We start from the raw sequence: 24,407 nt of genomic DNA, 5'->3' as shown, positions 1-24,407 counted from the left end.
CTTCTCCACGCACCAGATAAGGACCTGCAGCGTTCACTACTCCCGACTTTTATAATATAGAGATTTATGTGTATCATGAAATAGAGATCTCTTCAGTAACATTCAGTGACTTATTTTCAAATAAAAGAATTTCCTGAAACAAGGAATGCTGCTGGACATCCACGACAAAGAGTTATTTTGATAAGTTTTCTTTGTATTGTATTTTTCTCTTTCACAGGCATGTGTTGTACAGCTCAGAAACTGTTCAAAAAAACAGGATGAAAATGAACAGAAGTGAGTGAGTCAGAGGAGGAAAAACGCTCCCTGCCCTTGTGGCTCACCCTGTTAAAGTGTCTTTATTAGGAGTCAGGGACTGATCACACTGCTAAGTGACCCGCCAAGGTCAGAGAGAAGGGCAGCCGGGGTAATTAGTATGCTCTTTGGTGCAGCCAGGCTGCATTCGGCTTCAGCGACATTAGTATGCTCCACTGCGGGACTGAGAGGTTACGCTAAGCTACACTAGCCATTAGTATGCTCGCTTCTCAGTGGAAGGTGTTGTGCTAGGATCTGTTCATCATCAGCCTGCCTAACTCAGAGCTCAGCCCATTTTTATTCTGACAGGTTTGAGATTGGTTACATGAATAGAAGAACACATGAATGGACCACAACTAAAATACAAAGTTATGAAGAAAACAAATGCCTCTTAAGTGTAGTGTGTGTTTTAAAGCAGCATGTTACAAAAATCTAAATTTGTTCTGAAGGGATGGTTTAGCTTTTTAAAGTGAGGTTGGAAGAAACACTTCTCAAAGAGGGTACATTCTTCTTCCACATATTTCAAACATGGATATACGTTTCCAATGCTGGATGATCAGACTGAGCGTGTGCAGATTTTCAAACCTCTACATATTCATGTGTAGTAGAAATCCCTGAATCTGTCCATAAACTGATCAAAACACTCTGTTCTAAAAATAGCTCCAGATCTTTACCAGACCTGCTGAAATGATGAGGTCATCATTTAAGTATATCCTAACTGGTTCATGATAGGTTAGAAAGGTGGTCCTCACACACTTTGGCCTGCCAATAGCTCTGCCCTTGACAGACCTCCAGAGGGTCGGCCAATCAGAAAGAAGGGAGTTTGTGGAGTCTCAACCCTTTAAATCCTAAGATCCCACAATCAGGGGACTTTGAGGCTGCTCCACAACAAAACAAATAAAACAAAGCACTTATCACCTAATATTGCCAAGATACACATCAGATTAAACAGGACAAACACAGCTACAAACACAGTCAAGTCATGCTTTACCCAAATTTTCTGTTTACTTGTGTAAAACTTGAGTTATTACTCTGGGCCAGTGACCCAAAAAAAAACAATTTCTAAAGCAACAGTGTGAGAGCAAATCTTTTCTTTTCTTTTAAGCTTTGAATTTTTGTAAAAAAAAAAAATAATAAAAAAAAAAAATATACATATATATATATATATATATATATATATATATATATATATATATATATATATGTGTGTGTGTGTGTGTGTGTGTGTGTGTGTGTGTGTGTGTGTGTGTGTATGTGTGTACACACATTAAGAGTAGTAAAACCAATTACAAGCAATTAAAAGCAAATTAGATCAGACAAAAGAATAAAACTATAACTAAAAATGGGTTTCAAGGGTTTAAAGGTTGATACTAAAAGTATTTTCCCCAACTCTATAACCCTGTGTCTTTTTTACATTAAAGTGTAAAAAGCTCTGGGCCAACCATGATTTAATTTTTCCAGAAAATCCAGAATGTGTTTTATTGAATAGCCATCTTCAGCTTTTAGGGACACATTTATCTGACAGTCTTTAGCATAGCAAAGGAAAACTATGCCATGCTTCCTCAGGATAGACACCAGAGCCAGTACACACAAAGAAAAAATAATAGCCTCAAAACTGAGCCCTGTGGGACCCCGCAGATCAGAAACAATGGGACTGTATGGATCAGAATTAACACAAATACCTTTTTTTCATCTTTGCTTTTTTTACATTCCATAAATTGGAAGGATCATGTTAAGCGACCCCAACATTTTCAAAGTCATTCCACTCAACCATAATCCTCTTCTCTGAGTTTAAACCAAACTTAGTGAAGGAAATAAAGATTGTTTTCTAAAAAATACTTGAGTCGTTTGCTTATCATCACTGCTTGGTAATAATGATCATCATTAACAATCACTTTTCTGACACAGAGTTTAAACGGTGTCCCGTGAGTTTTTCCTCTGCTTCAGACAGTCTTGATTGATGGGAGCCTGAGCCCTGCAGCAGCGTGAGCTCTGTTTTTAGGGTATCAGGCCCCTCACTGCTCTCTCTGTGCCCTCCCTCTGCAGGGTAAGACCGGCCTGGTGGGCATCAGACATTATTATGCACCACATCAGCAGACCAGCGCCAGGCTCAGCTTCACTAACCATTGTTCCCCCACAATCAAATTAGCCCTGCTGATGAGGCCTGAGCTCTGTGACCTCCACAGGCCCAGTGGCTTCACAGCCTCAGAAATGACAAAGATGATGTGAAAGCCGGGGTCTTCAGGGACAGCAGGGGCTCACATACTGATTCCTGATTATGTCTGCCTTTTATTTATATATTAACCCGCTGGAAGTAATTGAGACGAGGTGTTGACTGCTGTGTGAGAAACATGTGAACTTGTCATAGATGTCTAGTCCACACAAAGGACTTGTATGATGTGTGTGAGTTAGAGTGTGTGCTACTTTTATTCAGTCCTAGCGTACATGTTACACTGAGACATCAGCAGTCAGCTCATCCCTCCCTGATCCCTCCAGACCTTCCCTCCTCCTCCCTCCCTTCACCTCTCGTCCACATTTGTCTGATTTAGTGTGATCAGATGTGAGAGCCGACGCCTGCTGCTGTTGTTAATGCACCGTGGGCTCCACATAATAGCAGCTCACACCGCCTGTACTCCTGCTCTGCTGTGGAGGGACCATGAATCAGGTGGCAACTGGAGGAAAAAGAGGAGGGAAATTAGACATGCAGCATACCAATATTTACAGTCCCAATATACGCTGATGGAAGTAGCCTCTCGATTAATGTCTCGTATCCTACGGTCCATTCTTCTGCCCAGACCCATCGTGTGCGCGCCATCTCAACTGAAATAAATATTGAGCAGATTTGTGGAACAAGACTTTATCACCAGGGATTTCTCCTGATGCCTGGCTGACCGGCAGATTTGATACGGATCAGTGAGGGTTCACCGGGAGAGCGGAGCACGGAGGAACATGTTAAAGAAATCACAATCAGATCGCACAATTACACTCTGGATGACTGCATATCGGGTGGCAGCTGAACGGTCCCGGGGAGGGGGAAAGAGGAAGGGCTTGAGCAGGAGGTTCATGTGCCGTAATTTTCAAACATGTAAAAGTGATACCTCCACAGTCAGAGTGTTTTTATTCTAGCAAATGTCCTGAAGAAAACAAACCAACAAAACACAAACCAACAAACAAAAGACGTCTACTTGCTTGGTTCAAAGTGAGGTCTACACAAAAACTGCTCCCCCTGGTGGCTGGCTGCTGTATAGGTTAAAAAATCCGGCTTTCCAGCCATTCCAGATGGTGTGTGGCCAAGCTTTAAAAAATTAATACACCTCGTAGAAATGTTTCTCACGTCTGATTGTTGTGGTGATTTGAAGATATAATTTGGCTGTCTTGTACTCAAGTCCTCTTTTTCTGAAGAGTTTTGTTTTCATTAGTTATACGAGGTTGAAAACGAGGCTTTACGTAACGTTTAAGGATGATTGGCAGCTGCCGTTCTCGTGTATTTTTTTTCAGGGATTGTAAAATATGTCGGGCGGTAGAGTCAAGGAGTGATTAGACTCTCAAAAGAAAAAAAAATATTTTTGTCACCCAGCTCCACTCAGATTCTCCCAGAATCCCTCATCGTCTCTACAGAGCAGACACTGGCTCCAAACTGCTACAATGGTGGCGCCTGTGACGGTGGTATTTTGGCTTCAAAATTGTAGAATGATAACTTGTGGAGTCACGCTGTCCACTCTATATACAGTCTATGGTCCTGATTGGCTTTGCTCTGCTACACGTGACATTACACGCTGTACCTGCTCGGCTCCCCTCAGAGCACCCCACACACTACAGGATTTCTAGATCCCAAATATTAAACATATTCATTATCTACGATCTCTTCTTTTGAGGCCTTCAATTGGCTCCGATCTGACAAAATCTCTCTTAACACACTCCACACCACAGGAAAATCACACACAATGTCATTTGCAAACATCGGACAATCTGGCGTTTGCTGGCTTTGATCGTAGGGGGGAGATCAGGACAAATGTCAGCTCCATTATCCTGTAGTGTGTACCCACCTGTAGACAACAAGCACATAAGCTGTCTGAGAACCAGAGATCAACATGTTATAAACTGTGGGTCTTGACTATATACTGTACAAATCATGGACATTTAGGCCTGAACCACACATATATGGATATATTCCTAAACGCGCATTTTTCTGTCCAATTGGTCCTCTCAACCACACTAACACAGAGATTTCACCCACATAAACAGAGATTTTTAAAAACGGATAAATAAGTGAAGAAATAAAAAAATATCTGGTTGAGTGGATCCGTGTAGCGGTGTTAAACGGAGCTAGTGTTGACGTGATGACGTCAAGCACCTAGCAACAAGACTGCGCAAGCTCATAACGTTCTTCTTCTATGGTTTTCACATTTTGCTAACCAGCCACTTATCGGCCAGGCATGGCATTGCAGGCTTCAGTGGTGATTGTTTTCAGTTTGGCCTCTTCGTATGGACAGAGATATTTCTGTGGTGTGGACAGAGATTTTTTTTTAAACGAGGACAAAGATATCTGATCAAAAAAATATCCATATACGTGTGGTTCAGGCCTTAGCCTCTGTGACGTCACCTGTCTGTTCCTGATATATTGCAATTAAGCCAATCCATGGACGCAGGCTTTAGGCTTCTAACTAGCTTCTAGCTTTCTTACAACTACAGGGTGCCTGTCAGTCACCTGAGCTGAGCAGTGTCTCTGATTGGACAATCAATCCATCCTGGTATCTTCTAAACTGCTGAGTTAGAAAAAAATCACCTCCTGTACAGTGTATGCTGATAATGAAATAAGCGTTTCAGACCCAAGCTGTTCTCTGTAAATATGCTTTTAATGCTGTTAGGTGGGGGGCAAGGCAAGTGCTCTGGAGTCTGTAGTTGACCGGCATCACGCATTTGTTAGCGTGTGAATCCTCGGTCAGTATCAGTAAATTGGTTTTAAAAAATGTCTCACTGTGTTACATCTTCTTCACATCGGTCAGGAGAAGTATTTCAGGGTGTATCATGAACTCAGAGAGATGAGGCCATGATGCAGACCTGTAGCTAAAGCGGTGTATCCATGTAAGCGTGTTGGTCATCAGTCCAACAACTAGTCCCACCGGTTTTCTGGGCATCCTATCACAGCTGACACCAGGTGACCTAAAAACCACTCAGAGGATCTATGTTCAGTCTCAAAGTCTGTCTGAGGATACAGCAAACGTCTTAAAGTCAGGGTGTGGAGTAGCATCCTTTTCCCTGTTACATCTACTGTCGCTTAAGCTTCCTTTATTTTCCTGTCTTAGCTCACTTTATCTCTTTTCTCCTCAGCAGCTGGCTTGAATACTGATGGAGCTCACTCTGGATCTGATTAAACCCCGGCCTGACAGAATCAGACAGCAGACGTAAATATCTGGGGGCATCTGAGTGAGAGCCGAGTCGGTTAAGGAGGACCGAGCGTGGATCGGGTTTCTACCCTTGATGAAAATCAATGCGACTTGACCGGTCGCAGAGTGACTCAACATGTCAGCTCTAAAGAGAGCAGCCATTATATCATTACAGCTTATTTCATCTTCTTCTACTTGTGTCTCCATTGTTAGGCAGTCATTTAGCCAGGATGCGCATGTAGATGATTCACGACTGTCCATTGTCATTATTTTCAACGAGCTTCAAACACCAACACTGCGGGCTTTAAATTACCTCAGAGTGTGTGTGTGTGTGTGTGTGTGTGTGTGTGTGTGTGTGTGTGTGTGTGTGTGTGTGTGTGTGTGTGTGTGTGTGGAGACGATGGTGGCTCTCATTTCCACTCATAAATAAAGGAGGGGAGAATTCACAAACTGATGTTATGTTTGTATTCATGGAGCCAATAGAAAATGTGTTCCCGGCAGAAAACACCGGCAGTGATGAAGGACTATCAAGCTTCCTCAACTTATTCAGGAGTCACTTCATGGAGCTGTGGAGACTGTTGGGCTTTTTATTTGCTCAGGAGTAACAACCACAAAGGATTTTATGTTCCCACCAGGAGTCCTCCTAAATAGTGCTAAAAGTTAAGGAGCTTCTTCAAAGTTGTGCACAAAGTTTCTGGAAACATTAGCTTTAACAAAAACAGACAACTTCCAAAGTTCAACACGTATTTCATTTCTATGTTTACGCTTTCTGGTTATTCATTCAACACTTCATGATTTATTGGACAAAAAGAAATAGTCTAAGGGCAAATCTTGGTTGGATAAATTAATTGAAGAGATGTCCGGCATGTCCATCAGATCTGTAAAGCACTGTAACTGTTTTTTTTTGTTGTTCGTTTGTTTATTTATTTATTTTTGTGTGTGTGTGTGTGTGTGATCTCTCTGCAGCAATCTCTGGTGTGAAGAAAAAAAAAAATACACCAGTATTGTAAATGATTGCTAAGGTGAACACTTTTATTCAACATGCTCAAGATCAGTGAACTGAACTGAGTATCCTAGAGATGTTGTCAGTTAAAGGATAATTTCGGTTTATACAGCTTTTACATTGTTTATAGAATGAAGTAGAACAAAATACTCACCCAGAAGGCTTTCCTCATCCAAGCAGTGCTTCGAGAGATATTTAGATCCAAAATTGTGCAGCAGACGTCCGTATAATGGGATCCATCGGGGCAGAGACAGCGCCGCTACTAAATCTGCATTGATCGTCCAAAATCTCATGTTTTTCACCAATATTCCATCATGGTCCGCTCCGGGTTAGTCCTCTGCTGCAGTCTGTGTCACTACAGACAGCGCTGTGCGGCTGTACTGACCTCTGAACTGACAAAGACTTTGTTTATGAATGCCCCTCAAAGAAAGGAGGAAGTGGAGTCAGCTCTCCAGAGAGTACTGAGCATGCGCGGAGGGGCAAACGTAAACAAAGTCTTCATCAGTTCAGAGGTCATTACAGCCACACAGCGCTGTCTGGAGTGACACTGACTGCAGCAGAGGACTAACCCGCAGTGGACCACGATGAAATATTGGTGAAAAACACGAGTGTTTTGGACGATTAATGCAGTTTTAGGAGTGGCGCTGTCTCTGCCCCGATGGATCACATTATACGGACGTCCGCTGCACGAATTTGGATCTAAATATCTCCCGAAGCACTGCTTGGATCAGGAAAGCCTTATGGGTGAGTATTTTGTTCTACTTCATTCTTTGAACAATGTAAAAGCTGTAAAAACTGAACTTATCCTTTCAGCCTGGTTCGGAGATTAGGGGTTCCCGGGCTGATTTCACACTCCCTATCGATAGAGAGGACGGCCACAACGTTCAGCCCAGATTGTCTTCCCATATGAGCAGGTGACAGATCAACTTTAAGCCCCACGATTGGCCCAAAGACTCGTCTGAACTGCCTGCTCATTTTTAAACCTATTTGATATTCATTGGAACCACTCAATTTTGCCGGTATGACAATAGCCAATCAGAGGGCTGCCTACAAGGAACTTGAAATGATTGGAAGGTATCAAAGATAAAATGTAGTCAGTCTCCCCAATCACTTCTTCATCTAGATGCAATTATATTAGCCTTCTTTTGAATGTAGCCTGTAGATGGAGCCCTTACTCACTGTATTGTATGGTTCCAGAAAAGGTTGCACTGCATGTGGGTTTTACGTCATCACTCTGTGTGCTTCTTGTTGTATTATGTGAAGAGCAGAGCAGAAAATACCTGCTGTCATGTTCTACGTCAAAGTTTTTAGATGAAACCTGCTGTACTGGCCTCAATAAACACGGTAAAGTTAAAGAGTGAAGACCGAATGAAGCTTTACTTGTTCTCCACGCATTCAAGAAGACAGCTGTGCGCTCGATACTTTGTGTCTTACTTTTCCTTTTCTCACTGCAAACAACTGCTCAAATACACCAGATACATATGCAGTCCGACTCCTCTTGGTTGCATATTGACTGCGATTGTGAACTCACACTGGCTTCATGTTTAGTCAAGCAAGCCGCATGACCAACGGCTAGAGTTGTGAGACCGAGGAGTTCTTCCTCTTCCCACTTCATTGATAAGTCTCTCTTTGTTCATGTTGGGCTGTAAAACCTCAAACCTGTTGACTTCTGGTCTGGCTCGTTATGTTGATTTGTTGTTGTAGTCAACAATCACCCTTTTTTTTTTTTTTTTAATTATTATTTTGCAGTCACTGGGAGATTTTAAGTTGTTGGTCTGACAATCTTGATAAAATCCTGTAAAGTTTGGCGGTCATTATTTTCAAACCTTGTAGTGGCAGCAAGGCTTTGCTGAGCACAGTGCTTGCAGCAGATGAAGTCAGATTTATTCTAGCAAATGCTACCAGCAACTCAGATGTTAGAAGCAAAAGTCTTCTTTCTAGATATGGAAAGAAAAAAATGTCACCTGAACTACTCGTAACAAATAAAATAAATCCACCAATGGAAAAAGACAAGTGAATTTTAGTTTTGTTTTGTTAAGATAATCAAAGACCTCAAGTATGCCTGTTCAAACCAGTTATTTCTGAAATGTGACCTTATTTGACCCTTAAAGATTATTATTCCTTCTTACAACACACTGTACAAATATCACTCATAGTCGGCACTCATAGTTTTTTTTCAGTCAGCACACTTTTATTGATCCATATACATTGCATGTAAAAGTATAAAACTAAAACAGCCTCATAATAATTTTGAAAACATGTGTCAAACCAAAATAATTAATCCATAAAGTTCAGGTTCACCAAAAAAATTATTTGCAAACGTAACAATAACAGATAAACATAAGTATGCAGTACACTTTTTTTGTAAGGGAAAGTTAGGTTCTATTGATTTCAGTTCAAATAAAAACAAAAACAAACAAACAAACAAACAAAAAAAATCAAGTCATAAAGGAAAATCCAGTTCATGAAACTCATCTAAGTTCAGAGGAAAAAAAGAGAGGAGGGGAGGGGGACGAACAAGCAGATCAGTTTGTAGTTCATTAGAAAATAAGTTCTATTAAAATTCAAAGGCACAAAGATAAGAACAACTCACAGCAAAAGATCAGGTCCAGAAGTCAGTCACGTCGGAGTATCCAAAGATGAGTTACAGAATAGTCTCCAACTAGTTTGTGTCCTGATCCAGGAAGAATGCTAAAGGGGTTGGTGATAGGTGAACTCGCCTTTGCATGCAAGCAAGGGACTCAACTACTCCAACATACACACTTTTAACTCAGATGATTGCGCAGCTCCATGCCATTTTCCTGGGAAAAAGCCGCTGGTGCCTTCGACTGTCGTTATCAATTATCGCCTCCTCACTCGCAGTTAGCCGTCTTTGGCCAATCAACAAACAAACAGGAGCAGGAGGAGCTGAGTGAATCGGCTCATCACAGTATGCTCAATAGCGCCTCCTACTGACTCAAAACTGCTTCTTCTATTAGTCACATGTATTCCCAAGATGATGTCTATATGAATCAGAGTCCCGGGTACCTGCACAAACAGCTGATTTGTGGGTGGTTTTTAAAAACTTTTTTTTTCCCGGGTTCGGATCTGGGTGGAAAAAATAACATGCAGGTCGGGTCACGGGTTTTAGTTTGACACATCAAAATTAATATAAAATAATAATAAATACAATAAAATAAAAACGTAAGTTGTAAAGTGGTTGTAAGGCTGTGACCATATAGTCTGTAAAAAATATGGACCTCATGTGGCTGGGCTCAATGAAGCCACATGACATGATCACGGCTTGTACCGGCTGAGCGTTGCTGAAGTCTGGACAGGAAGTAAGTTTACTATTGCACATGTAAAGGTCCTTCAAGAGGTTAAAAGTTTAAAAACATTAAACGTAAAAAACGAGTGATTTTACAGTTGTATGTGAGAAGATCACAGAGGGTTGATGATGGAGCTGAAGTCAGGCTTTTATTGGAAGAGTTGCTTCATTCAGGTGCGTTGTTTACTCACTGGCATCTGAACTATGGCGATATACCGTTCATATTTCAGACAATATGACCCAAAATGATTACTCTAAATAAGGTTAAGGGTTGGGCTGCGGGTCGTGTTTCAACGGGTCAGATCGGGTTGTGGTACTAATCGGGCTGATGCGCAGGTTGCGGTTCGGGTGCAAGTTTGTACGTCCCCAGATCAGGGCGGGGCAGATCTTGAAAATTGGACCCGTGCAGGACTCTGATATGAATCTCACAGCGCCAACTTCTGGTCAACAGTAGTACTGCAGTCGGTGGTATCCTGGTTGGAAATAGCCATGCATGCTTGCTGTAGGAACCTCTCTTCATATCGGTGCAAGACTGTTTTCAAAGGCAGATTCTGGTGTATTCAGCGGCCACTACAAGCTCCAGCAGCCACATGGATACAAGGGACCATTCATTGCCGCCTCCCTGTCTTTGAGTCAAACTTTAGTGCAAAATCAACTGATGAAGTTCAACATGTTAACTTTCATGTTCTCACACAACAGGTGTTGCTTCAGTCGGTCGGGAGGCGTTTCATGTTGTTCAATACATTAAAGATCTCAGGCTGGCTCTCCTCCCACAACCTCAGCATCATCCTTCACTGTAACATGCGCATATCTCCACTAGAGGCTCCCTGTTGAGAGTAACACACACTCACTCTTCCTGTGGACACACACACACACACACACACACACACACACACACACACACACACACACACACACACAAACACACACACACACACACACTTCACACACACACTTCACACTCACACTGTTCCCCTCAAACACACTCCCACAGAACAGAGACCATGGTAGATTGCTATTTGGCGTTGCAGGGCATTAGCTGCTGATGTCTTAACACTTGTAAATGAACCCTCCGCCCCTCCTAATCTGTCACTTTAATGCACTATAGATTTTATTTCAGCCTCTGTAGTATCACATTCTCAATAATAATCATCAAGCCGACGCTGTTGTCCCCTCCTGCAGAAATTAAATCTCGCCGCTGAGTGCACAACTAATAAAAGATGTTGCCCGAGGAAATAAAAAAATAAATATGATGAATCATAAGCAGCAGGGATTTGTATTCAGATGCGAAAGACAATTACACAAAGAGTTTGAATTTATCAGCCGCTTCGCCTCTCAGAGGCTCAATAACAGGCCACCACCGCCGGGCGCTGTGAGCTGCATGCGCTCTGTCTCACACACACACACACACACACAAATTTGCAAACACACATACACAACACTCTCATGGACATCTGTGCAGACAATGTACAAACTTATACAGCACACACAAACACAGGATCTGAGAGGCCTCCGTTCAAACTGATGTTCTTGATGTTGATTCATGATTGTGGGGAAACATCCCTGAATTTCTTTTAATCTGCTGTTGAGTGATCTTTCCACCAAACAAAAACACAACAACACAGACATATTTATGTACAGTAATTCCATAAGAACCTTGTTTGTGCATGAGCTGTTCAGAATTTCTCTTCAGTCACTGATGTTAAATGGAGCACCAATTATTTCAACAACCTTATTTTAAAATCATTAAAAAAAAGCTGCTCAAGGTTTGAAATTGGTATCAACTAAACTGTTCTTTAGCTTTAGCGTTAAACTTTGAGATCATCTTCTTTTGAGCATGCCTGTTAGCATTAGCCAATTCAGAAACATCTGTACCATAAACACACTACAGAGCCGGCAAGCTGGCAGCAATGTGTGTCTGAGTGTGTTTCTCTATGCGTATGACTATATCTTCAGTTGGGGTGCCAGACTAAACTGATCCAATCCCGTAAGGTGGAGCTACAACACTGCAGTCCTTTGATTGGTCGAAAGAATTGTCACATAGCATGTGACAGTGGCAGTTGTATTTCTCCTGGCAACACAGTCTTCTCTGAAACAAAGCTTGATTGTTCTTCGTTACAAAGAGTCACAAAGAAATCACAAAGAAGACGAACTGCTGTATGTCTTCCATCGTTGATCTTTGTTTAATGTGTTGCATTTTTCTTCTTCGTTTGATTTGTAGCAGGAGTACACTGTGTCAAGCTCACATAAGGAATTTTGATACATTGCACTTTATGTTTATGTGTTTACATCATGATACGTTTGAGGGGCGGGCCATAAAAACAGTGGTCTGTCCATATGGCAGACACTGACAACCCTTCACCAGGCTGACCAATCAGAAGTAAGAGGGGTTTGTACTGTCACACCCAGTGTGACGCCTGTCCTATACTGGGATTCACAACCAGCTGCACTCTCTCTGACATCACATTCTCCAAGGACCAGGCAAAGCTGTGGTTGGACAGGATTTAACGTCAAAATTTGTTAAACTGAAAAAGGATATAAAAACAGCAGATCTAGTGTTTACAGATCTACGGCAGAGTAGAGCCTACGATCATGCTACAAACATGGAAACAAATTACACAAACAGTTTCACTTTAGCAATGACAGGGCCACCAAGAGATGTTGAAGGAAGAGTTAGCATCTGAATGCTAAGAACATTTTTCTCGGTAAGTAGTAGAAGAAAAGCAGCTTCCTGTTACATCACTTCCTGTGACTAGGTAACAGCTTATGCAGACAAATAGAAAACACAAACAAACTTTTCCCTCTGCTGGCCTGAAAATGCTATTGCAGATGCAAATAAAAATGGACAGGATTTGTGGAGCGGGGAGGCTTAAAGACACAGAAGCTAAAATGAAGTAGATCAAAAGGAAAGAGGCTTAAACAAGGTTTCCTAAAACACCAGGTATAGAATTACGGAGATGTTTTTAGCTGTTAATTATGTAAAGACACTACAGGGGCACCAGAGGGACAAACAGCAAAACAACAGCAACAACAACAAAAAAAGTATTTCATTGTAAAACCTTGTAGCGTAAAATCACAGTAATTTACTGGTGAAACTGCTGCCTGTAACTGACTGTTATTTATACCATGTCATTATTGTCATTTAGATTACACTAAATTGCAGTGTAAATGTAAAATACAGTACTTAACTGGCAACAGTTTTATAAGCAGTGTTGGGAAAACAGCATCTAAACTAACAATGTTACTAATGCTGTTACTTTTTTTCAGTAAGGGGTAATGGAATTAAATACTATTTCAAACGTTTTAACGCCATTACTGTTGCCAACAGTGAAATGAGGCACGTTCCTCTGTACCCCACCTGGTTTGCTCAACCAGACACAGAACAAGAGCTGCAGGTTTATTACAGGCTGCAAGTATACAGACTGTACTTCAATGTCATAGATGCAGGCAAAAACATACATTTAAACACTATGGGCTCTAATTTTGTAGACCAGGTGCAAGCGCAGGTGCACCTGCCTCCCTCTGCGCAAATTGCAGATTTATTTTGTCTCTCTTTTCTTTGTCTTTTCTCTCCCTCTTTTCTTTGAATTAAATGAAATGAGAGAACCAGATATATACTCAGTATCAGATGTTAAGGCTGTTTATTGTTTAGTTGTAAGATGTGCATCAAACTTCCAGCTGCCGTCAGGTTAACTTTCCATTATGACAAACGGCTTTAATCTGACATCAGATGTGACGGGACAGTTAATATAGATACAAATGTCTATGCTGGTTCAGACGGTTATATTAAATAGTGATTGCTTTGATTGTTTATTGCATTAAAATGTGCCTGACACTCTGGAAACCTGCTTCTGAGGCTTTGTTGACATGTGCGCCTGTCACCAGATTACAGCTGCAGAGGGTGCGCTCCGCTTTGCGCCGAGAATAGACCAAGTTGGAGCTGGCGAGCTTTCAGCGCACTTTTTTGGCACAAAATTGTCACTGCGCCAACATGAATCTGCTGACACCTCCCCCTGGTGCGCCGTCAACTCCCCCTGGCGCGCAGTCACACCCATCTCTGCGCAGACGGTCTACCAAATAGTCAAATTGGCAGTGCACGGCGGTGCGCCACAAAATTAGAGCCCTATGTCCCAAAGCAAGACCTGCTCAAAAACGGAATTCTTTGGCAAAATTGAATTTTATTTAATTTATTTATTTATTTTTTTATTTTTTTATTTTTTATTTTACAGAATAACTTTCCCTGGTAACTAATAAAATCTGTGAATGAGTAATTCCATTACTAATTCAGATATATTTTTGGGGGAACATTACAAGTAACTATAAGAACTTACTTCTTTAAAGTAATTTACCCAACACTGTTTACCAGTTCTCTAGAGTTTATTTACTGTATCTGCTCTGTGGAAATACAGAAACGTATTGTAGTCTAGATGTGCTGTAATTTACTGTAGATGCAATGTTTGCATTGTGTGTTGGACCGGTATGTACAGTATAATGCCTGCAATATTCTGTACAGCTCTGAAACTGTATGTATTGTCATATTAGTGTGTTTTTTCACCATAAAGGGCCGTTTATACAGTGAAGTGTATAGAGCCTGTCTCAGGTAGCAAAAGTCATTAAGGTTGGTTATTTTGTTGAAAGATCTGTACTGATCCTAAGTTATATTACAGTTACCATTTCAACATTTAACAAACTGTGGGTCTCTGTATTGCACATGGCAGAGTTCTGCACCAATGCACACAGACACACAAACGCGTGAGCGCCTACACACACAGACAAGCACACTCCATATGGCAGACAAAGAGTAGGGAGAAATAATGTCACAACCACAAGAAACACATTAAAAAAATACTTTTTTTAGCATTCCCATGGCACGCCACCAGAATGCCTCCCCACCCCTGACCCCACCCAACACTCCAAAGCACAGCAGCGTCTCATTTCATCTGCGTTCCCTCCTCACTCACGGTTACACCACATTCACAAAGGCATTCTGGGTATAACTTGCAAGCTTTAGCTCTGCTAAACAGCAGTGAGAGGCTGTGCTGAAAACTGGTAAACAAAGTGATGGAGTATTAAAAAAGAGTGACCAGTAAGGCAGGAGAAGAACGTGTTTCAAGGAGAGGAAGGATTTTACCTACATACAGTTCAGTACTGTTGGGATTCTGCCATAAATTTACATCCTACACTGTGTTTATTATTAAAAATGGTGGAAATAATGTCCCAATAAGAAGCGTATTGTACTGTTTTTACTAAAAGTGTCATGTCAGTCCGTTCAGAGTTGGTGGACTCCATCACCCCTGTCTGTAAAAATACTTTGATCAGGTTGAACCATGAATGAAGTTGTGGCCACAGCAGCTTGCTTTGTACAGATTTGAGCTGTAAATGTATGGAACTAGACACATTAATTGGTGAAATTATGTACAGTAGAAGTAAAGTTTGGAGGAAGTTTGCAGGACTGGGTGATGACTGTGATATGAGAGCAGTGAGGTTGGGCTCAGCAGCTGTGCTACAAAAGCTGCTGGACAAACTTCTCCCTGGATGGCTCACACCTAACCTCTTGTCATCCTTCTCTTTTCCTCCTCAACTCTTCCTCTCCTCTCTTCTCTCCTCCTGGCCTCTCCCACCCCTCTTTCCTCTCCTCTGCCCGGCTAGTTGACAGCTAGAGCCAGCTGGGGTCACCTCCCCACCTCCCAGGGGTTTGAAGGGTGCATCTCTGGAGCAGGAAGCCCCACGCCCCACCGGCTCCCTGACTTGCCCCCAGCGAGAAGCGAGTGAAGTGCGGGTCGCTCTGCTGGGAGCGCTGGCTGCAGGCCTGGAGGCTCGGCCCCGGACCGGCGCTCCTCCTGTAGTGAGACCAGGCCAGACACAGCCTGCCAGGCGCTGACTCGACCTCCTCAAACTGACATGGCACAAGCTGGCAGAGCGGTCACTGCTGCCACTGAGTATGGGTGGAAAAAATGATCTTTGCCCCTTTCTCACTTTCTCCCTGACTTACTCTTCCTCAGTTATATGTCGTGCATTTTGTGGTTTCAACATTTTCTTACCAAGTTTTAAGCTAACACCTCTAGAAACAAGCAGATGAGGGGTTATTATCCCATAAACAAGAAGTCATACTGCACAAAATGTACCTTCATCTACCTGTATAGTCTATAACTGTTGCTGTTTGAGCCAATAAATGGGATAAAGCATTGGTACAATTATTACACAGTGCCTTAAAGAAAAACAACCTCATGTTTTTAAAGGTAACAAAAGAGAGGGTCAGGTGAAACCATGACCCGGGCTAAGAGGCAGCTGTGTACAGTTTAAGGGTAAGAAGAAAGAAGGAACAAAATATAAACCTAATTCAGAACCAGTGGAGACTTGTCTGGACCTGAGCCCATTTAGGATGGACTGAGGGGAAGTGAGAAACTATCCTGTGGTCTGATGAATCAACAATTTGACACTGGACATGATTTTGCACTCCCAAATCTGACAAACTACAGCAAAAAGCAGCTCCAGAAGCTGGAAGTTGTTGATCTACCCTAACTGGTTTGTTCCTGACTTCAATGATTCCAGTGATTTTCTCAAACTCAACACAAACCTCCAACCAAGATAAGATATGTTCACAACCCAGGTCACAACATGTAAACAGATGAGTTGCAATCTTACTAACACTGGTAGTGGAGTCACTGCAGGATTTCAGCTGAGAAATTAAAAAGTCAGCCACAAAAAAAACGTATGTTGATTGAAAATGATGAGGAGCTGATCTGACCCGTATGCCAGGAGACGTACTTTGGAAGAAACAGTTTCTCCATCAGTGGCCAACTGACCACCAAACTGACCAACATCACAATGCTCAATGAACGGACCTTTTTCTTTCGGTGTTTCTGGTTTTAGAATGACTATTTCCCAGAATGGGGTTTAAACATGGACAACAGTACCTGGGCTTGAAAAACCCCAGTAACGAAAACGAAAATTGTGAAGTATTCGGTTTTTAAAGATTCTCCTTTCTCTCCTGAGTTCTGCTTAATATCATTGATTTCATTTCCCTGTCTTTGAGTTTGAAACTTGTATGTTGTTTTAATCACTTTTAATGTTACATGTTGCATTAATACTAGCATTGTGTGCCAAATGTTGACATCCCTTTAACTTCTGTTGTCTCTGTCTATAAGCCTGTTACACTCGCACCTCCACAAATCATCTTAAGCATGTCTGTGCCTAAAGAACATAACTGTGATCACTCTGGTTTCATCACCTGTGGTTACCACATGTTTGCTGTTTTACAAGTAAAAACTCACTACAAATATAAATATATATTCCTCTGCTAGGACACTGCTCATTTAGGACTGGTGAACTGACTACAGAACCTGCAACTGCAATCTGATACCTCAGGGGTACCTCCGTGGATTAAGAGATGAGGGTCCTGCAGTAACCTGGAAACGTTAGCGTACAGAAGACAAATGTAGAGGTCGTAATAAATGAACATTTAGTTGAAAATCCCAAAACGCAGTCTGCTTTGGAGGGTCTTACAGTAGGACAGGTGTAACTGTGATGTCTTCTACTGTTGAACAAGTCTCCATGTGCGGTTTCTGTGGAGTCTTGCTGTGTTTTTTTACCTGTAGAGTTTTCAGTCCTGAGACCTTCTGGTAACCTGACACACCATACGGACAGTTTCATATATCCGCCACGGAAATATTTCACTAATTCATCTGGGTAGCAGCTCTTCAGATTTGTTTTCAGAGGTGGGACCTTCAAAAAAAAATCAGCAGCTGGTGACTGGACGACCGTTCTGATTGACACACTCACCACAGACCAATCCGCATCAAGCCACAGTATGACGTAGCTTATGTTTGCTGCTGCTGAGAAACAATAGACGAACAACTACAGGAACACGAGAAACAGTTGTGATAATGGCGTTAGACGACTGCTGCTGTTTTTGTAAAGTCAACTTAAGAATCAAAGGAACACTAACAAGTACGAAAGTCTGCTGACGTCTCGTCTGCTCGTCACTTGCGCTGCTCCCACAGTTCCCGCCTCTCTTCCCTGATTGGCCAGAATTTAGCCGATTGAAATCATTGGTCATTGGAGCCCGACAAGATGGATCTGCAGGATTTGAGAAACTGAATCAGGCAGGTCCATCTGTCAGCAAGGTTAACCTTCTGGTACAGTAGATATAAAGTAAATTTCAGCTTGTGACAAGAACTCTTCTTCATCAAAGCAACTCAACAAGGTGTGTGCTGCTTTAAATTTAGTCTTTATTCTGTCCCTCTGGTGCTCCCATAGTAGCTTTACATATTGTATTTATCCCTTCGTTTCTTTCACTAGTGTTTTAGAAAACCCTCATTCAGCCTCTGTCTGTAACGCTTTCTTGTAGCTGCTGTCTCTTTAAAGGCCCATTTCTCCCCCCTTCACGTATGAAAATGTATCTGTCCATGTCAAACAATGTCACCATCACTGCTTACATACTTCCTTATGTCCTTTACGTTGGCATTGCTGTTAACCAATAGATTAATCTGGGGGGGGCAGCCCAGAGTCAGAAGTTTATGTCAACAACAAACTCAAAAACAAGCATTGCAACTGTTCAGGAGGTATTGCTAATGTACTGCTTGCATAAAAGACAAAAACAGAGGCAGCGTTATATAAGGCGCTGGTCAGTGAGGCAGTTAAATACATCTCGAAAGTTCCGCCATTGTTGTTTCACAGCAACACTGCCCCCACAGTTTCCAGTGGTGGCGCTCTGTTTGGCCTGTGAGCTTTATGGAAACATGCAGACATATGGAAGATAGAACGCAGAGCAAGGACAGAAGGCTCCATCTATATCTGGATCCTTCCGTAGCATTTAGCATTAATGGGCCTTAAGGTTCCTTGGGCCACAAACTCCCTTTCCTCAGATTGACCACCCCTCTTAAGAGCATGTTGGGGCTGCACTATGAGCAGACCTTGGTGTTTGAGGCCTACCCCTTCAGTCTACCATGAACCAGTTTGAAGATACCTATGTGGTGGCCTCATAATTTAGCAAGTCTGGTAAAGACCTGGTGCTATTTTTAGACTGTTTTGATCAGTTCACAGACAGATTCAGGGATTTCTACAAAATATGAATATGTAGAGGTTTAAAAACTGCTGAGCATCCAGCTTTGTTAATTTATGTCCATGTTTAAAATGTAGGAAATCTGAATGCTCCCTCTTTAAATGCATGGTCACAACTGCGAAAGAAAAGGTGTTACCATCACACATTCTGCATTGCATTCTGGTATATTGATCAAAGAGTCAATATGAAGCTGACACTGGCTGAGCAAAAGGTCATTAACAGTGCTTCTTTTACACCAAATCTAATGGCAAATGTATTTTTTATTAAAACTTGGTGTACACAGTGTGGTCACTCATCAGTCGAGGTTGTTTATGATTTTATTCCATCTCACTTTCTTATCATCCAGTCTCGTGTCCCTCTGAACCCATTTTTTAATCTGAAAAAGTCCACATACTTCCCCACTTTGCAGTTTTCTAAGAACTGTCATGCAAGCAAAAAGCATCCCTGAAGTATCTGTGAGGTTGAAACCGAGTGTGACCCTGTCCGAGCTCATTGCTTATTACCGGGAAGAGATTGCAGCGTCCTGCTGATATCCAGTGATGGCTCCTTATTTTTCCCTTTTTTTCCTTCTCAGTGGTCTGTCAGAGGCAGCATCAAAGGTCCAGGGTCTGGTTGGAATGGCTGCATCCTGGGAACACATTAGCGAGTGCTACTGTTCATGATCTTTCTTCCTTTCATCACTTTGAAGTTTCTCCTTTTCACTTCTCCAAACCCACCACACACCACTCCTCCACACTGTGACCCATTTCAGAGAGGAGGACGGACCGCCGTGACTCGTATTAACATGCATCAGTATTCTGTTTTTAACTGCAGTCAGGCTTTATTTTATTTTTATGTTTTACAGATTTGGGATGGAAGTGTTCCAGTCAAACCATCATTCCTCCTTGTTTTTACTTACAGATGCAAATCATGAAGGCACCATTTTACAGTCAATTTCTCAGGGTCACCAAATAGCCACTAAGAGAATCCTGAGTGATCGTGGAGCAAAACAAGATGAAATTCCACAACAATTACAGCAGCAGCACACGCTGGAAACCAAGTCTGAGCCTTCCAGCTCTGACGAGATATGATTCCAGTTTGAAAAGACCTCAAATTATTCAAAGCCAGGTACAAGAATTTAATTTCCTTTGATTACATTTGATGTATCTCAAGAACACATTTCAAGAGACTTTCAAAAAGAGCTTATTAATTCAGCAGTCATTCAAATGATATCCTATACAGGTAACTCAGGTTAATTGAAGCTTCGCTACCTTGAAACTGTCTCTCAAATCTTGCCTCCTTCTTTTTTCTCTCGCAACCTCTTGACATAAATCATCCACAGCTTTGTTAGACTTGAATCAAACTGACACATTTTCAGACTTATTAAAAGTGCACAAAGTGAAGGCATAAAGGAGGATAAGGGGGAGAAAAAAAGAAACAACAAAGCCAAAATATGGTGCATAATTATATCTCCCCTCTCCTTAGCTCTCGCTCCCTGCCGCCTTTTCCCTGTCCATCTCTGCTTGTGTGTGACGGCTGGCTTTCTGAGTGGCGTTAGGAGGCTAAATTAGCCTGTTTCAGGCAGGGGAGCTTCTGTGTTTGGTGTCAGATAATGTGCGCTGAGGAGTCCGAGGAGAGAGTGATTAAAGCCAAGCCACTGATAATTATGTCAGACTCCACGGCTGTCCTAAACCTCCTCGGCTAGTTGAAAGAGATTTCTCTCTGATGAGCAAAACAGGAGGAGGAAGAGTGAGAGTGGGAGAAAAAGTGAAGAGGTGAAGGGGCTTTTTGAAGATGCTTCTCCCATTACTGTGGTGCCCCCACCTGCCCCTGCCAATTTAGGGAGTCACTGCTGACTTTTCACTGTACGGCGGACGCTCGGTGGAGATGTGCTGGGCTGAAATGCAGGGCAAAGTGGCTGGAAGGTGACAGGCGGTGGCACAAAAACAAGTAATAACAGTAACTGTGAGTCCAACCTGTGTGATTAACCCTCTGTCCTCTGAAAAACTGGTGAAGTGAAAGCTTTTTGAGTCAGTTGTCATTGGAAGAGATCATGAAAGCCAGTGGAACATATAAATTGACAGAGGCGCTTAACACTGTACCAACTCCAGTAGTTAAACCATTCACTCAAAACATGAAAGAGAACATAAAAAACATTCTTGAAGCCAGTTTTTAAGCCATAATACCCCCAGCAGGAGCCACCATTGTGCAGTAGGACTCTGTTTAGTAGAAACTACGAGGGACTCCGGGAGAAACTGAGTGGAGCTGGCTGACCAAAACTTTTTTTTTGTCTTCCAAAAGTTAAATCTCTTCATGGCTCTCTGAAAAAAAATACACATGAACAGCAGCTGTCAATCATTGTTAAATGTGACGTGAAGCCTTGTTTTTAACCTCTAATAGCTAAAGAAAAACCTTACAGAAAAGCACAAGAATGTGAGAAACTTTTTATGAGGTGCATTTAAATATTCAAGTTTGACCACAGCTCATGACCGGGGAGACAGAGTTTTTTTTTTTGTTTGTTTGTTTGTTTGTTTGTTTGTTTTTTTTTACCTGTACTGCAGCCAGGGGGAGCAGTTTTTGTGCAACCTCAGAGTAAGATGACATCCATTTTTAATTATTTTACAGTCAATATATATGTACTTGTGTGCCTCAACAATTTTAAATTAATTAATTACAGGGAAAAAATGACTGTGAATGCAAGCATTGTTGGCATCAGTATTAATGATAGGATTGATACTCAAGTTTCAGTTTCTCTTCTTTAAGTGCACTCCTGTCACCCACTTTGCTCATACCCCTCCTCCTCCTCCCCTACACTACTGTGGGTGTTGCTTCAGAAGCTGACCAAAATACTGAAGCATGAGTTTTTGCAGAAAACACATAAGGTTCTGTGGAAACACAACAAGTTGATTGTTGAACATCTAAAAAACACCCCAAAAAGAGATCCCCAAAAGAGAGGTCTCCAAATTACAGTCAGAACCCTGGTGGAATCCTTACAGCATGACCAACGGTATCCATAGAGCTGATTTATAAGATTTATTTATCTCCAGCTCCAGTTAATCATACTGCTCAAAGTCTAATTGGTCATCAGAGTTGTTGTTTTAACAGACTGAGGAAATATATAAACTCAGGTTTACAAAAATTTCATTAGACCCTGAATTTATTAGTTGAACCTTGGAAACACTGGCTGCTCAAAATACTTATGTTTCTCAAAATGCACCAGAGATTTAAAAATTATATTTGATTTAAAATAAACATGATGTTGATGTTTAGGCTTGTGAATATGTCTATTCATTGATTCAGTCATCCACTAAGATCCATTTAAATTGATGAAGGCTGCTTCTTGAGTCAAATATTGATAAGCCATTAAAATGTGATTAATTTAATTAATTAGTTAGTTATAAAGCCTCTAGTTCATTCAGAGTCAGAATCAGGTTTTCTTGTCAAATACATTTGCACATATACGGATTTTGACTTGTTCTATTGGTGCCAATAATTGACAAGGAAATAACGTGAGACTAGAAACGACTTAAATAATACAGAAGGTATACACTTTATAAAGTAGAATATAGAAAAAGTTATGATAAAAAATTACAAAAATATAGAAAATCAAAGAAAAGTTTTACAATAATAATAATAATAATAATAATAATAATAATAATAATAATAATAATAGCTAAAACACAAAAAACAAGATGCAATGTGGAGCTGTGCAATTCAAAGTTCAGTGGGCAATTTTGATTTTTTTTTTAAATTATTATTATTATTAAATTGAGTCCTACCACTATTTTAGTAATAGCCTCTTGTTTCATACTTTTCTGTTCTCTTTGTTGTAACAAATACATTTCAACTATCATATAAAACCATGAATTTGCATTACGAGAGTTACGGCTGAGCTGACGCATGTCGTATCTGTTTGACTGTGGACAAAAAGTCCAACTCAACTCCACGCTCCATGTGCTGCCAGGTGAACAAAGGTTAGCTTGGGTCAGAAATTCCCATGAGTAGACCTGTTAGGCTTCAAAACACCTCATTAGAAACGGCTGAGATAAACCAAGGCTGTTACTTTGTTTGATTCAGTTCAATGTTTTTGGCTTCATGTCATCCACCTTTTTTCCATAGTCCATGGTTAAGATTCTACAATTTGATGTGTTTGCAATAAATAAAGATTATGTTATTTTAATCTGACAGTATCATAACAGTGTTGTTCAAATATCTACCACAATTCATCAAAATGAACCTGTAGGAATAAAGAAAAGGAAACCTCCTAAATATAAGTTGTCCCACTTATAGTTTTTGAAAAGTTTCTTAAATTCGGGACGTCTCCCTCATACACATCCACACACCCCTGAACAACAGCAGAAAAGGTCTGGGGTTTCAGTGTCTCGTCCAAAGTCACCTCAGCATGTGACTGCAGGCGCTGGTCTTGAACTCTGGACTTTCAGATTGAGAGCCACAGCCTGCCCCCAAAGTAAAACATGACTGATCATACACTACTTCCTCATTTTATTCCAGGAGATCAAACCTGCTCTGGAGGAAAGTATTCCAATCATTATGATCAGTGTGAAGTGTATGATTGCAGGAATTGGCAGGGGATGAAATCCCATGCAGAGGTTAAGCCTGTGTGCAATGCTAAATGACAGAGCATATATTAATATGAAATCCATCCAATTATCTCTAATGGAGCTCTCTGGCGTGATACTGTACCCAGTTATTTCAGCTCCATGAGCAGAGCCTCAGCAGCTCCAACTCGGAGTTGATTTCTTTCTCTTTGTGCTGGTGTGTGGACACGCCTCTGCTCGTATCCCAGCGTGAATCAAGAACTAAGGAGTATATAATGTCTGTCAATTCACTCATTTACCACCACAGGAAATAATTGACTTATAATATGTGTGCTAGCCAAAAGCTAATGCTTAGTAAAGTCAGAGCATTTGATTCCACTCCTGTCTGAAATTGTTGAGGACCCCCCCCCCCCCACTTGTTTTATTGTTTCTGTCGTGTGTCAAGATCTGTCATGAGAGTGCCACTTAATGAAGCCGTACTGTACCTGAATTTATTTGCCGCTGCTTCTGCGTAGACCGAGAGAGGAGGGAACCAATTAATAGAACGTAAGAGGGCCGGGTGATTTATAATTAACAAGCATGCGGGTTATAGTAAACATAACACTCGATGTAATAGCCCAGAAGAGAGATGGGAAGTAGAGGAAGAACTGAGGAGGAGGAGGAGGAGAGGGAGGAGGAAAAACTGAGAGTTGATTTGTCCCTTGGTGGATGAGCGGAGTCCTTGTGGCTGACGGGAGCTGTCTAAAGCGGCTAAATGAATAATCATCTGTGAGTTAGACTGGAGACAAACGCTTAACGAGGATGATGTGAACCTCAC

At 41.5% G+C, this 24,407-nt stretch overlaps 1 long non-coding RNA gene across 4 annotated transcripts in view; it reads left to right on the top strand.

The window, feature by feature from the left end:
* The window catches only part of LOC141795336 (uncharacterized), a 273,641-nt gene that overhangs the window by 203,748 nt on the left and 45,486 nt on the right, over nt 1-24,407 (top strand). For 2 of the 4 annotated variants that reach the window (XR_012598586.1, XR_012598583.1), the window contains exon 7: nt 15,638-22,662. This is a non-coding gene — a long non-coding RNA (uncharacterized LOC141795336). Of the gene's footprint in view, nt 1-15,637; nt 22,664-24,407 lie in introns of those variants that run through there. The other 2 variants (XR_012598585.1, XR_012598584.1) reach the window with 2 other exon arrangements.

Source organism: Halichoeres trimaculatus, unplaced genomic scaffold (assembly GCF_033239565.1).
Source record: "Halichoeres trimaculatus isolate MK-OKI-2021-1 unplaced genomic scaffold, fHalTri1.1 fHalTri1_scaffold_8, whole genome shotgun sequence".
NCBI lineage: Eukaryota > Metazoa > Chordata > Actinopteri > Labriformes > Labridae > Halichoeres > Halichoeres trimaculatus.
Note: the sequence above shows the minus strand (reverse complement) of the source record. Positions and strands in the feature narration are given on the sequence as shown.